Source organism: Monodon monoceros, unplaced genomic scaffold, assembly GCF_005190385.1.
Source record: "Monodon monoceros isolate NGI ecotype Baffin Bay Population unplaced genomic scaffold, NGI_Narwhal_1 Super_Scaffold_15, whole genome shotgun sequence".
In the NCBI taxonomy this organism is placed as follows: domain Eukaryota; kingdom Metazoa; phylum Chordata; class Mammalia; order Artiodactyla; family Monodontidae; genus Monodon; species Monodon monoceros.
In genome coordinates, this window is record NW_021703771.1 from 76,546,290 (window position 1) to 76,559,381 (window position 13,092).

Below are 13,092 nucleotides of genomic sequence, written 5' to 3' on the forward strand. Positions count from 1 at the left end.
GCTATTACAGAACACTGGCTGATTGAGACAGAAAATGGATCTATTAAAATTTTTAAATATTAACTGAAGGAATGGAGAACGATGTTACAGAAGTGGTCCCAGGAGAGAACACTTAGCCCAGGGCAGCCCACTATGCGACATCTTGCAGCAACAATGGAGAGAACCTTCCAAGCTTCCAGTTCAGTTTCCTAGTCGAGTGCCTCCCAGCTTTTTCATGCCACAGCACTACAGAAAATTGTATTTTTACAATACACTGGGGTACATGAGGATGCTGCAGTCAGAGGTGACATGTCCAGGAGCTTTGACCACCCCAGGCCCTACCAGACATTTCCAAGGACTGAAGAATTCCCTAACTCAGCCTTCCTATGATCTATTCATGGTCTACCGCTTTGCCACAGCATACTGGTTGAGAAGCTCTGCCCTAGGTAGGTGTGTCTACTTGGTTGAGCCCAGGTCATATTCCCTAGCTGCAAAGGAGGATGGGAAAGCAAGTATCAATTTTCATCTTTTATTTCTATAACAAGGGGCAGCTTCCCACAAACGGAAGAATTCCTCAAACAAATGCAGGCAGTGGAGGGGAAAAGAGGGGCTGGAAAGTGTTGCCAAAGACCTGTCGTGTACACATAACTATTTCAAGAGACCTTGCCAAGACCAATGGTACCGTATGACAGGAGGCATCCTACTTGGGCTTAGAGACTTGATTTCAAGAGGCCTAATACCCCATGATCATGAGATCTGTCTGCCTCTCTGGAGCTAATCAAAATAGCCACACTGGATTCTGTGAGCCCATTCTTTCAAAGTTATAATTCCAAGATGAAAACTATAAACGGAATGGCCCCCAGGTTCTGGAGCCCCTGTTTTAGAGGGTCCTGTTCTGGCCCTTCTCTGGCCACACCCCTCCTGTTCAGATGAAGTGACCAGGGGACAACTCTGAGCTTCACCTGATGTCCCCACTCTGAGTGCACATCACTCACCACATCTAGAATCTGCTCTGGTCATCCAAGACCCAGAATTTCCTGCCCACGTGATCCTGAGCTCACTTCATGTAGGGCCAACACAGGCCTTTTCCTAAGGGAGCCAACATTGCACAGCTGGGATGCACACCCTCAGGACTGAAGGATGGCCCGTGGGTGACTGTGTGTGGGGAGAGTACGCATCACTGGGACACATGGGCTGGAGGGTCTGTACTCTTGAGTGAGGTCCTTGAAGTGAAAGACAAAGCTGGGGGTGGGCGAGCGCTGAGAGTGAAGGGCACTGGACGGCAGGTGGAGGGCCTCTAGCTGTGTTCTTGTCCCAGACATTGCATCTACCACACCTACTCAAAAGTCAAGTCTGCCAGGCCATTGCCAAGCCCTCAAAGCATGGCCTTTCAGCACTTCCTTCCTCCAGAACCTGGAGTTCGTTAGCCCCATTCAGAACAGAAAAGCCGTACGGAGACTGAGCCACCTCCATGCCTCAGTTAACGGGGCTAGGGTTCAAGCGTTCCCATGTCACTGACACCAGCTGAATCTCCCGGCAGACCCGAGAGCACTGCTGTGGAAGGGCTGTCCCCAATGTTGTACTGTACCTAGATGTGCAAAAAATGGGAAGGCCACAGCCAGGACCAAAGACACACTGGGACACTGTCAGGGCAGCAGGGTTGCTCCTGCCTGGGATCCTACAACCACAGACTTTGGCACGAGCCCCTTCCTTATCCCACGGCCACCACAGTCTTTTCTTCGTCGGACCAGCCATGCTGGCACCAGCCTCTGTCACTCTGCTTCCGAGAGGGATGGTCAGACTACAGCCTAACCCACTGCAGCACAGCAGATGGAGGGATTCAGGACTACACTCTTCTTCCAGCCACAGTTCACTCCAGCCTTTGAAGGGACAGTGCTATGTCTTTGTCACTACAGCCATAGGTGACTGGATTGGAGCTGCACACGTGATCCCAGGCCAGCCAATCCATGGACTTCCCAGCATCCAAGCGATTTCCCCCTTGGAAAAAACGTGAACTAATAGATAGCCCCAGCCAGTGATGGTCTGATGTAGCATCAGGGCTGGCAACCAAGCTGGCCCATGTGTGAGATGAAAAAGCAGAGAAAGTCTGCTGTTGGGGACACTGCAGTCAATGCACAGAGAGAAAGAGGCAAGAAACCACATTTCCCATGAGAAACTGGGGGAGCGGTTTCGGGTTCCAGCAGGCTTTTCAGCTTTCAGTCTGAGTGAAATAACTGCAGTTTCATTGAAATTAAAATTTCCTTCCTGTGCTTGGAGTCAGTGGGATTTCTATAACATTACACATGTACGCGCGCATGTGCGCGCACACACTCACACACACACACTCACACTCACACACAGGGTGAAATAAACAAAAACGTGATTTCACCTGAGCACACTTGAATATGTCCAGCTTGAAGCCCAAAGAAACTTAACTGGAAGTCTCTGCGGTTCAAAGTTGCTCTTCAAGATCCCATTCATACAAAGCAACGTGCCCAGTGTCTGCCACTTGGGTTCCACGTCCATTCTATGTGGAATGCATGAACCACGTTGCTCTAAGGACACTTGGCCCCATGACCTTTTTTTTTTTTTTTTTTTGCGGTACGCGGGCCTCTCACTGTTGTGGCCTCTCCCATTGCGGAGCACAGGCTCCTGACGCGCAGGCTCAGCGGCCATGGCTCACGGGCACAGCCACTTGGCGGCATGTGGGATCTTCCTGGACCGGGGCACGAGCCCGTGGCCCCGGCATCGGCAGGCGGACTCTCAACCACTGCGCCACCAGGGAAGCCCGGCCCCATGACCTTTGATCTTAGGATGACTGGGTCACCCACCTTCCAACTCTGACTTTCGCTGAAACACCATCTGTTCCTCTACACTGAGGTCCTGACACAGAGCTCCCTCTCTCACCCATACAGGACACCAACACCCCCCTGCCCCCCACGCAGGAAAGAATGGAGTCCAGTCTCCGTATGGTTCCTCTGGGCCCGGTTGCATCACACACCAGGCATCGTGGCATCAGCCCCTTCTCGAAGAACTGCCTATAACAACCGTTCCTCACATTGCACTATGTCCTGCTTTCAGTCCTCAAACTTCTTTGTTGTTTTTTTTTCTTTCTGGCCGCATTGAGCGGCTTGTGGGATCTTAGTTCCCCAACCGGGGATTGAACCTGGACTCTCAGCAGTGAGAGCCCGGAGTCTTAACCACTGGACCGCTAAGGAATTCCCACAATCCTCAAACTTCTAACTTTTCAAACATATCTTATTTCCACCCTTAGATTTAACACCAAGCGCTATCCTTCTGAACGCATCCTTGGCATCTCAATATCTACAATTGGGGTTCACACCAGCTGCTCTCCTCTGAACACCCTCTACACACCCCCTGATCAACAGCAATCCTTTCCCATCCCTCTCCAAAGGAAGTGTATTCCTCCAATGTGACCCAGACTGGCTGGCAGGTACCAACCACCAGACTTCACTCTTCCCTAGGCACAAAACCAGAAATCATTTGGCTAATACAGAAAATTCATTCCTGCAAAATTGTAGGGAATCAAAACTCTCTGAGTCACAGCTGTACTGAACACTTTTCATACCAAACTTAAAAATCCCATCAGACACATTGTTTACACAAATTCACCTTTTAAATATAAGCTGTCACAACGGAGTTCACAGAAACAACAGTCCAGGGAAAATGTCATTATCTGTACCTGAAGGTCTTAATCTGACCGGGCGGTGAGTGAAATTATCCACAAAGAGTAATTCTCCAGAGAAGGCCTCTAATGACCTGAGTTAAGCAACCAAACAGATTTTTTTTTTTCCTAGTAAAGAAGCTAAACCTTAAAAGTCCAATCACTGATGAAGGGAATGGCTCTCCTGAGCAGTATCAAAAGAGATTCAAGGTTTATAGAATTAAACAAACTGCCTCGCAGGACCATCATTTCTCTTTCTGCTTTTCAACTGAAGTCTTCAGAAAGCTGCCAGTCATTCTTATCTGGGAACTCAAATTTTCCCGTAACACAATGACCACCTGAAAGCCGTGGAGGCTTTGGCCAGTCAATAAAACTGAAGTTCTTTGATGTTATGCAGAGGCTGGTACCTCCTCACCCCTCTGTCTTTGTTCACGCCACCAACCCTGCCTGTGGTTTCACCCCTCCTCTCCTCCTATTGAAATCCCAGCTCTTCTTCAAGGCCAAGCTCAGATTCCACCCCATTCGGAAGTGATTTTCTCACAGCTCTGAATTCTGATAGCGCTCGCTATCCATGCCGCCAATTTGGTATCTATCATGGATTGTATTATGTTGCTGACTTTCAATGAAGTCAGCTTTCTCACTCTATCTCATTCCTTTAGAACTCTGATGTCTCTTAGCATTTAGCCCTCTTAGTTCAGTGACGTAAACATAATTAGTACTTAATAAATTCATTTTACCATATGATATCACTTATAAGTGGAATTTAAAATATGACACAAATGAACTTATCTATGAAACAGAAACAGACTCACAGACATAGAGAACAGACTTGTGGTTGCCAAGGGGGAGGGCGGATGTGGAAGGGATGGATTGGGAGTTTGGGATTAGCAGATGCAAACTGTTATGTATAGGATGGATAAAGAACAAGGTTCTACTGTATAGCATAAGGAACTATATTCAATATCCTGTAATAAACCATAATGGAAAAGAATATGAAAAAGAATATACATATGTATAACTGAATCACTTTGCTGTACAGCAGAAATTAATACAACATTGTAAACAACTATACTTCAATTTTTTTTAAGTCATTTTGATTTATTGGCTAAGAATATTAATGAAGTGTAGGCTGGTTTCTAAATGTAACAATCTTTTTATAAGGGTTACTGTAATGTTTAAGGATAAGGGTTTAAGCTGATCAACTGCAAAGCAATACAAGAGCCTAAAGTATCAAAGAAAGATTCAAGTCAATGTATTGTATAGACATAAGGCGGAAATGGATACAGACATTTGAGAAAGATTTTGAGAAACAAGATTTGAAATAAATTGGGTTTGTTCAAATCCTACTCTTGGATTTGGGATGGCCTCATAAAATGTCGGTCAGCTGGAACATCCGCAATCCTGGGTCTGGCTGAACTGGGACAGGAGTTAAGCCAAGGCAGTCTGAGCAAGTGTAGATGGAGGGATAGCTCTGACTGTGGACCAGGAGAACCCAGGGTATGAACACCAAGTTCAAGATTCAAGGTTAATCTAGAAAATGGAAAACCAAAAGGAGGAAAAAAGTCATGTATGGAATAGGGCAACTGTTTCAAAATTAGAGCTATTCAACAGGGCTTCCCTGGTGGCGCAGTGGTTAAGAATCCGCCTGCCGATGCAGGGGACACGGGTTCAAGCCCTGGTCCGGGAAGATCCCACATGCCGCAGAGCAGCTAAGCCCGTGCGCCACAACTACTGAGCCTGCGCTCTAGAGCCCGTGAGCCACAACTAGTGAGCCTGAGTGCCACAACTACCGAAGCCCGCACTCCTAGAGCCTGTGCTCCGCAACAAGAGAAGCCACCGCAATGAGAAGCCCGCGCACTGCAATGAAGAGTAGCCCCCGCTCGCCGCAACTAGAGAAAAGCCCTCGCGCATAAGTGAACACCCAATGCAGCCAAAAATAAATAAATATTTTAAAAATAAAGCCGTTCAACAGCTGGAAAATTCTGCTGAAACTCTTTACTGTGGTGCCTGGGGCGTGATTTAGGGACAAAAGTGGAAACTTGGAGTAACCATACAAGGCTGGGCAGCTATTCTTAAGTGTTAACCCTCAAGGAGACAGAAAACCGTCTTTACAGGTACTCACATTCTCCCCATCTGTGAATATGTTCCATCATTGGTGTATTTCCTGTGCAGCCAGAACTCATTTTTTCTTGGTGTATCTCCAGAGTGCACCATAATGCCTGGAACCTAGGAGGTCCTCAGTAACAATATATTTAACTCTAAACTTTAAACTTAGCTGCCTTGTTCACTGTTGTATGCTCAGTACCTAAGATGGTGCCTGACACATAGTAGACTCAATAAATATTCCTTGAATGAATGGGAATGAATGAACTGGTGAATGAACGCTTGCCCATGTGTCAGACCCTCTCTAGGGTGGGAAACATGAGCTTTCTCTCTAGCAGGTTAAAGGAATTAAATTATTGTTATATATTTTATTCACTATCAAGTTCTCCAGGCAATGAGTATGGGAGAGATGGGTACATCATTAAATAGAGGTGAATGTGAAATAACCATTGAGTCATCTAAGACCAAATGCCCCCAGATGATCTAGGTCTAGTGCTATAAACAATTAAATAAAAAACTATCCAGTCATTAACTCATGGCAGACATTAACAGTCAAAGGCATTACTTCTTAATATATAAGGCAATCAAAAATTAGTCATTGAAAGGCTGGGCTAATCATAATAACTCACTCCCACAGTATTTGTGAGAACCAAACACCTCTCTATAACAAACACATGCCATAAAAATGAGGTTGATAAACACCATCCCCAAGGGCCCCCAGCCCAACCATAAGAACACATGCGCCTCTCCTTAAATCTGTATCAACCCAATTTATAACTTGACGTAGAAAATAGCCAATGACCTCATGTTCTACAGGTTCAGTCTTCAGCACACATACACACATGCGCACACACACATACACACACACCACACACACACACACACAAACGTACTTCCTGAAGGTAATCATTTAATACTTCTCTGAAAAAACCAAGAGCTTAAAGACTACTGAATTAGGGGATATCAGTTAATTACTCATTAATTAATTTATTCATGTATTCTTTCTTCATTCATTAAACAATTATCAAGTCCATTCTCCTGCCAAGTATATTTCTAGATAGTGTGGAAGATTCTAAGATAAAATTAAGAAACATTTCTTCTGTTCAAGGAGACTGCAATCAATTGGGGGAAAGAGACAATCAAAAAATCACTGTAGGGCTTCCCTGGCGGCGCAGTGGTTGAGAGTCCGCCTGCCGATGCAGGGGACACGGGTTTGTGCCCCGGTCCAGGAAGATCCCACATGCCGCGGAGCGGATGGGCACGTGAGCCATGGCCGCTGAGCCTGCGCGTCCAGAGCCCGTGCTCCGCAACGGGAGAGGCCACAACAGTGAGAGGCCCGCGTACCGCAAAAAAAAAAAAATCACTGTAGAGTGGGATCTATGCTAAAAGAGAGATTCCAAGAAACTACTGTGATTACACAGAAGACAGGAACCCACTTTCACTGAGGGCCTGCCCTGTGCAAGGTGTTTTCCAAGGGTATTTCATTCGTTCTTATAACAGCTTAATGAAATATTGATAGGTATTATTATATTCGTTTTCCAAGTTTCAAAAAGGAAACTGAGTATTTGTTCAAAGTCATACAGCCAGCAAGTAGTAGAACCAGGATTTTAATCTAGTTGTATTTGACTCATAAGTCTGATGCCTGGAATATTAGGGCATGGCTTCCCTGAGGAGATGAAACTTTAATTAAATATTGAAAGATGAAAGTCTTGTACCAGGAAGGACTTGTGATTGGTTAAGAGGACACTCTGGGGTGGGGGGTAGGAACTGAATATTTGGGGGCTCCAAGGAGGAGTATTAGTTAAGGGACAGCAAGTACTGATAGACCAGTGTAGCTGAACAAAGGATAAGGTAAAAGATGTCATTTCATCTGGATCACTTCCCTACACTTCCTAGTTCCTTGTGGAAGTTATTCTGGACCAGATACACCATCGCATCTGCCATGACGAATATGAGTTTTTGAACCCATGTGCATGGCCAGCCAAAGGAATTCTGTCACCCTCCCTTCGCTGTCAGCTTAGATATGTTTATTTTTCATCACTGCCTCTAACTCATTAACCTCACTGTGAGGAATTCAGGCTCATCAAAGCAGCATTACCAATATTTACATCGGTTTTCAAACTTAATTTCTCAGCGTGGAGGAGGAAACAATGTCGTTGTGGAATGTTTTTATTTCATGAGCACAGAATTTCTAAAATTGCTTCTCATTTGGGCTGAGGTTACAGATACCGCCCTGTTTTTTCAAACAGTAAACATTTCCTTTGACTTCCTGGACTTCCTGAGTAAGAAGATAAATAATAATGACTCTAACAAATTTTATTATAACGATCTATATTTTACTTTTCTATTCTTTTAACATCTTTATTGGAGTATAATTGCTTACAATGTTGTGCTAGTTTCCACTGTACAACGAAGCGAATCAGCCACATGTGTACATATATCCCCATACCACCCCCTCTTGCGTCTCGCTCCCGCCCTCCCTATCCCACCTCTCTAGCTGGTCACAAAGCACTGAGCTGATCTCCCTGTGCTATGTGGCTGCTTCCTACTAGCTATCTATTTTACATTTGGTAGCATATATATGTCAATGCCACTCTCTCACTTCGTCCCAGCGTACCCGTCCCCCTCCTCGTGTCCTCAAGTCCATTCTCTACGTGTGCATCATTATTCCTGTCCTGCCCCTAGGTTCTTAAGAACCTTTTTTTTTTCCTTAGATTCCATATATATGTGTTAGCATATGGTATTTCTTTTTCTCTTTCTGACTTACTTCACTCTGTATGACAGACTCTAGGTTCATCCACCTCACTACAAAAAACTCAATTTCATTTCTTTTTATGGCTGAGTAATGTTCCATTGTATATATGTGCCACATCTTCTTTATCCATTCATCTGTCGATGGACACTTAGGGTGCTTCTATGTCCTGGCTATTGTAAATAGAGCTGTAATGAACACTGGGGTACATGACTCTTTTTGAATTATGGTTTTCTCAGATTATATACCCAATAGCAGGATTGCTAGGTCAAATGGTAGCTCTATTTTTAGTTTTTTAAGGAACCTCCATACTGTTCTCCATAGTAGCTGTATCAATTTACATTCCCAAAAACAGTGCAAGAGGGTTCCCTTTTCTCCACACCCTCTCCAGCATTTACTGTTTCTAGATTTTTTGATGATGGTGATTATGACAGGTGTGAGGTGATACCTCATTGTAGTTTTGATTTGCGTTTCTCTAATGATTAGTGATGTTGAGCATCCTTTCATGTGTTTGTTGGCAGTCTGTATATCTTCTTTGGAGAAATGTCTGTTTAGGTCTTTTGCCCATTTTTGGATTGGGTTGTTTGTTTTTTTGATATTGAGCTGCATGAGCTGCTTGTGTATTTTGGAGATAAATCCCTTGTCAGTTGCTTCATTTGCCAATATTTTCTCCCATTCTGAGGGTTGTCTTTTCGTCTTGTTTATGGTTTCCTTTGCTGTGCAAAAGCTTTTAAGTTTTATTAGGTCCCATTTGTTTATTTTTCTTTTTATTTCCATTTCTCTAGGAGGTGGGTCAAAAAGATTCTTGCTATGACTTATGTCAAAGAGAGTTCTTCCTATGTTTTCCTCTAAGAGTTTTATAGTGTCTGCCGCAGCAATACAAAGCATCCTAAGAGACAACTACAAGCAACTCTGTGCCAATAAAATGGACAACCTGGAAGAAATGGACAAATTCTTAGAAAGGTATAACCTTCCGAGACTGAACCAGGAAGAAATAGAAAATATGAACAGACCAATCACAAGTAATGAAATTGAAACTGTGATTAAAAATCTTCCAACAGGGCTTCCCTGGTGGTGCAGTGATTGAGAGTCTGCCCGCCGATGCAGGGGACATGGGTTCTTGCCCTGGTCCGGGAATATCCCACATGCCGCGGAGCGGCTGGGCCCGTGAGCCATGGCCACTGAGCCTGCGTGTCCGGAGCCTGTGCTCCGCGACGGGAGAGGCCACAACAGTGAGAGGCCCGCATACAGCAAAAAAAAAAAAAAAAAAAAATCTTCCAACAAACAAAAGTCCAGGACCAGATGGCCTCACAAGTCAATTCTATCAAACATTTAGAGAAGAGCTAACACCCATCCTTCTCAAACTCTTCCAAAAAATTTCAGAGGACGGAATACTCCCAAACTCATTCTATAAGGCCACCATCACCCTGATACCAAAACTAGACAAAGATACTACAAAAAAAGAAAATTACAGACCAATATCACTGATGAATATAGATGCAAAAATCCTCAACAAAATACTAGCAGACAGAATCCAACAACACATTGAAAGAATCATACATCATGAACCAGTGGGATTTATCCCAGGGATGCAAGGATTCTTCAATATATGCAAATCAATCAATGTGATACACCATATTAACAAATTGAAGAATAAAAACCATATGATCATCTCAATAGATGCAGAAAAAGCTTTTGAGAAAATTCAGCACCCATTTATGATAAAAACTCTCCAGAAAGTGGGCATACTGGGAACCTACCTCAACATAATAAAGGCCATATACGAAAAACCCACAGCAAACATCATTCTCAATGGTGAAAAACTGAAAGCATTGTCTCTAAGATCAGGAACAAGACAAGGATGCCCACTCTCACCATTATTATTCAACATAGTTTTGGAAGTCCTAACCACGGCAATCAGAGAAGAAAAAGGAATAAAAGGAACACAAATTGGAAAAGAAGAAGTAAAACTGTCACTGTTTGCAGATGACGTGATACTATACATACAGAATCCTAAAGATGCCACCAGAAAACTACTAGAGCTAATGAATGAATTTGGTAAACTAGCAGGATACAAAAATAATGCACAGAAATCTCTTGCATTCCTATACACTAATGATGAAAAATCTGAAAGAGAAATTAAGGAAACACTCCCATTTACCATTGCAACAAAAAGAATAAAATACCTAGGAATAAACTTACCTAGGGAGACAAAAGACCTGTATGCAGAAAACTATAAGACACTGATGAAAGAAATTAAAGATGATACCAACAGATGGAAGATATACCATGCTCTTGGATTGGAAGAATCAACATTGTGAAAATGACTATACCACCCAAAGCAATCTACAGATTCAATGAAATCCCTATCAAATTACCAATGGCATTTTTTACAGAACTAGAACAAAAAATCTTAAAATTTGTATGGAGACATTAAGACCCCGAATAGCCAAAGCAGTCTTGAGGGAAAAAAACGGAGCTGGAGGAATTGGACTCCCTGACTTCAGACTATACTACAAAGCTACAGTAATCAAGACAATATGGTACTGGTACAAAAACAGAAATATAGGTCAATGGAACAGGATAGAAAGCCCAGAGGTAAACTCACGCACCTATGGTCAACTAATGTATGACAAAGGAGGCAAGGATATACAATGGAGAAAAGATAGTCTCTTCAGGAAGTGGTGCTGGGAAAACTGGACAGCTACATGTAAAAGAATGAAATTAGAACATTCCCTAACACCATTCACAAAAATAAATTCAAAATGGATTAAAGACCTAAATGTAAGACCAGACACTATAAAACTCTTAGAGGAAAACATAGGAAGAACACTCTTTGACATAAATCACAGCAATATCTTTTTTGATCCACCTCCTAGAGTAACAGAAATAAAAACAAAAATAAACAAATGGGACCTAATGAAACTTAAAAACATTTGCAAAGCAAAAGAAACTACAGACAAGACAAAAAGAAAACCCTCAGAATGGGAGAAAATATTTGCAAACGAATCAACAGACAAAGGATTAATCTCCAAAATATATAAACACCTCACGCAGCTCAATATTGAAAAAACAAACAACCCAATTCAAAAATGGGCAGAAGATGTAAACAGACATTTCTCCAAAGAAGACATACAGATGGCCAACAAGCACATGAAAAGCTGCTCAACATCACTAATAAATATTAGAGAAACGCAAAACAAGACTACAATGAGGTATCACCTCACACCAGTTAGAATGGGCATCATCAAAAAATCTAGAAACAATAAATGCTGTAGAGGGTGTGGAGAAAAGGGAACCCTCTTGCACTGTTGGTGGGAATGTAAACTGATACAGCCGCTATGGAGAACAGTATGGAGGTTCCTTAAAAAACTAAAAATAGAATTGCCATATGACCCAGCAATCCCACTACTGGGCATATACCCAGAGAAAACCATAATTCAAAAAGACACATGCACCCCAATGTTCATTGCAGCACTATTTACAAGAGCCAGGACATAGAAGCACCCTAAATGCCCATCGACAGACAAATGGATAAAGAAGGTATGGTACATATATACAATGGAATGTTACTCAGCCATAAAAAGGAACGAAATTGAGTCATTTGTAGAGACATGGATGAATCTAGAGACTGTCATACAGAGTGAAGTAAGCCAGAAAGAGAACAACAAATATCATATATTAACGTATATATGTGGAACCTAGAAAACTGGTACAGATGAACCGGTTTGCAGGGCAGAAGTAGAGACACAGATGTAGAGAACAAACGTATGGACACCAAGGGGGGAAAGCGGCGGTAGGGGGAGTCGGGGTGATGAATTGGGATATTGGGACTGACATGTTTACACTAATATGTATAAAATGGATAACCAATAAGAAACTGCTGTATAAAAAAATGAATAAAATAAAATTTAAAAATTAAAAAGAAAGAATTTTATATTGTCAGGCCTTACATTTAGGTCTTTAACCCATTTTGAGCTTACTTTTGTGTATGGTGTTAGGAAGTGTTCTTTTTTTTTTTAATTTTCTTTTATTTAGTTATTTTGGCAGGGCGGGGGCTGCTTTGCGTCTTTGTTGCTGCGTGCAGTCTTTCTCTAGTTGCAGCGACCAGGGGCTACTCTTTGTTGCGGTGTGTGGGCTTCTCATTGCAGTGGCTTCTCTTGTTGCAGAGCACCGTCTCTAGGCAGTCTCTAGGCATGCAGACTTCAGTAGCTGTGGCACGCAGCCTCAGTAGTTGTGGCGCACAGACTTAGTTGCTTCGCGACATGTGGGATCTTCCCGGACCAAGGCTCGTACCCGTGTCCCCTGTATTGGCAGGCAGATTCTTAACCACCGCACCAACAGGGAAGTTCCTGGAAGTGTTCTAATTTCATTATTTTATATGTAGCTGTCCAGTTTTCCCAGCACCACTTATTGAAGAGGTTGTCTTTTCTCCATTTTATATTCTTGCTTCCTTTGTCAAAGATAAGGTGACCATATGGGCATGGGTTTATCTCTGGGCTTTCTATCCTGTTCCATTGAGCTATATTTCTGTTTTAGTGCCAGTACCATACTGTCTTGATTACTGTAGGTT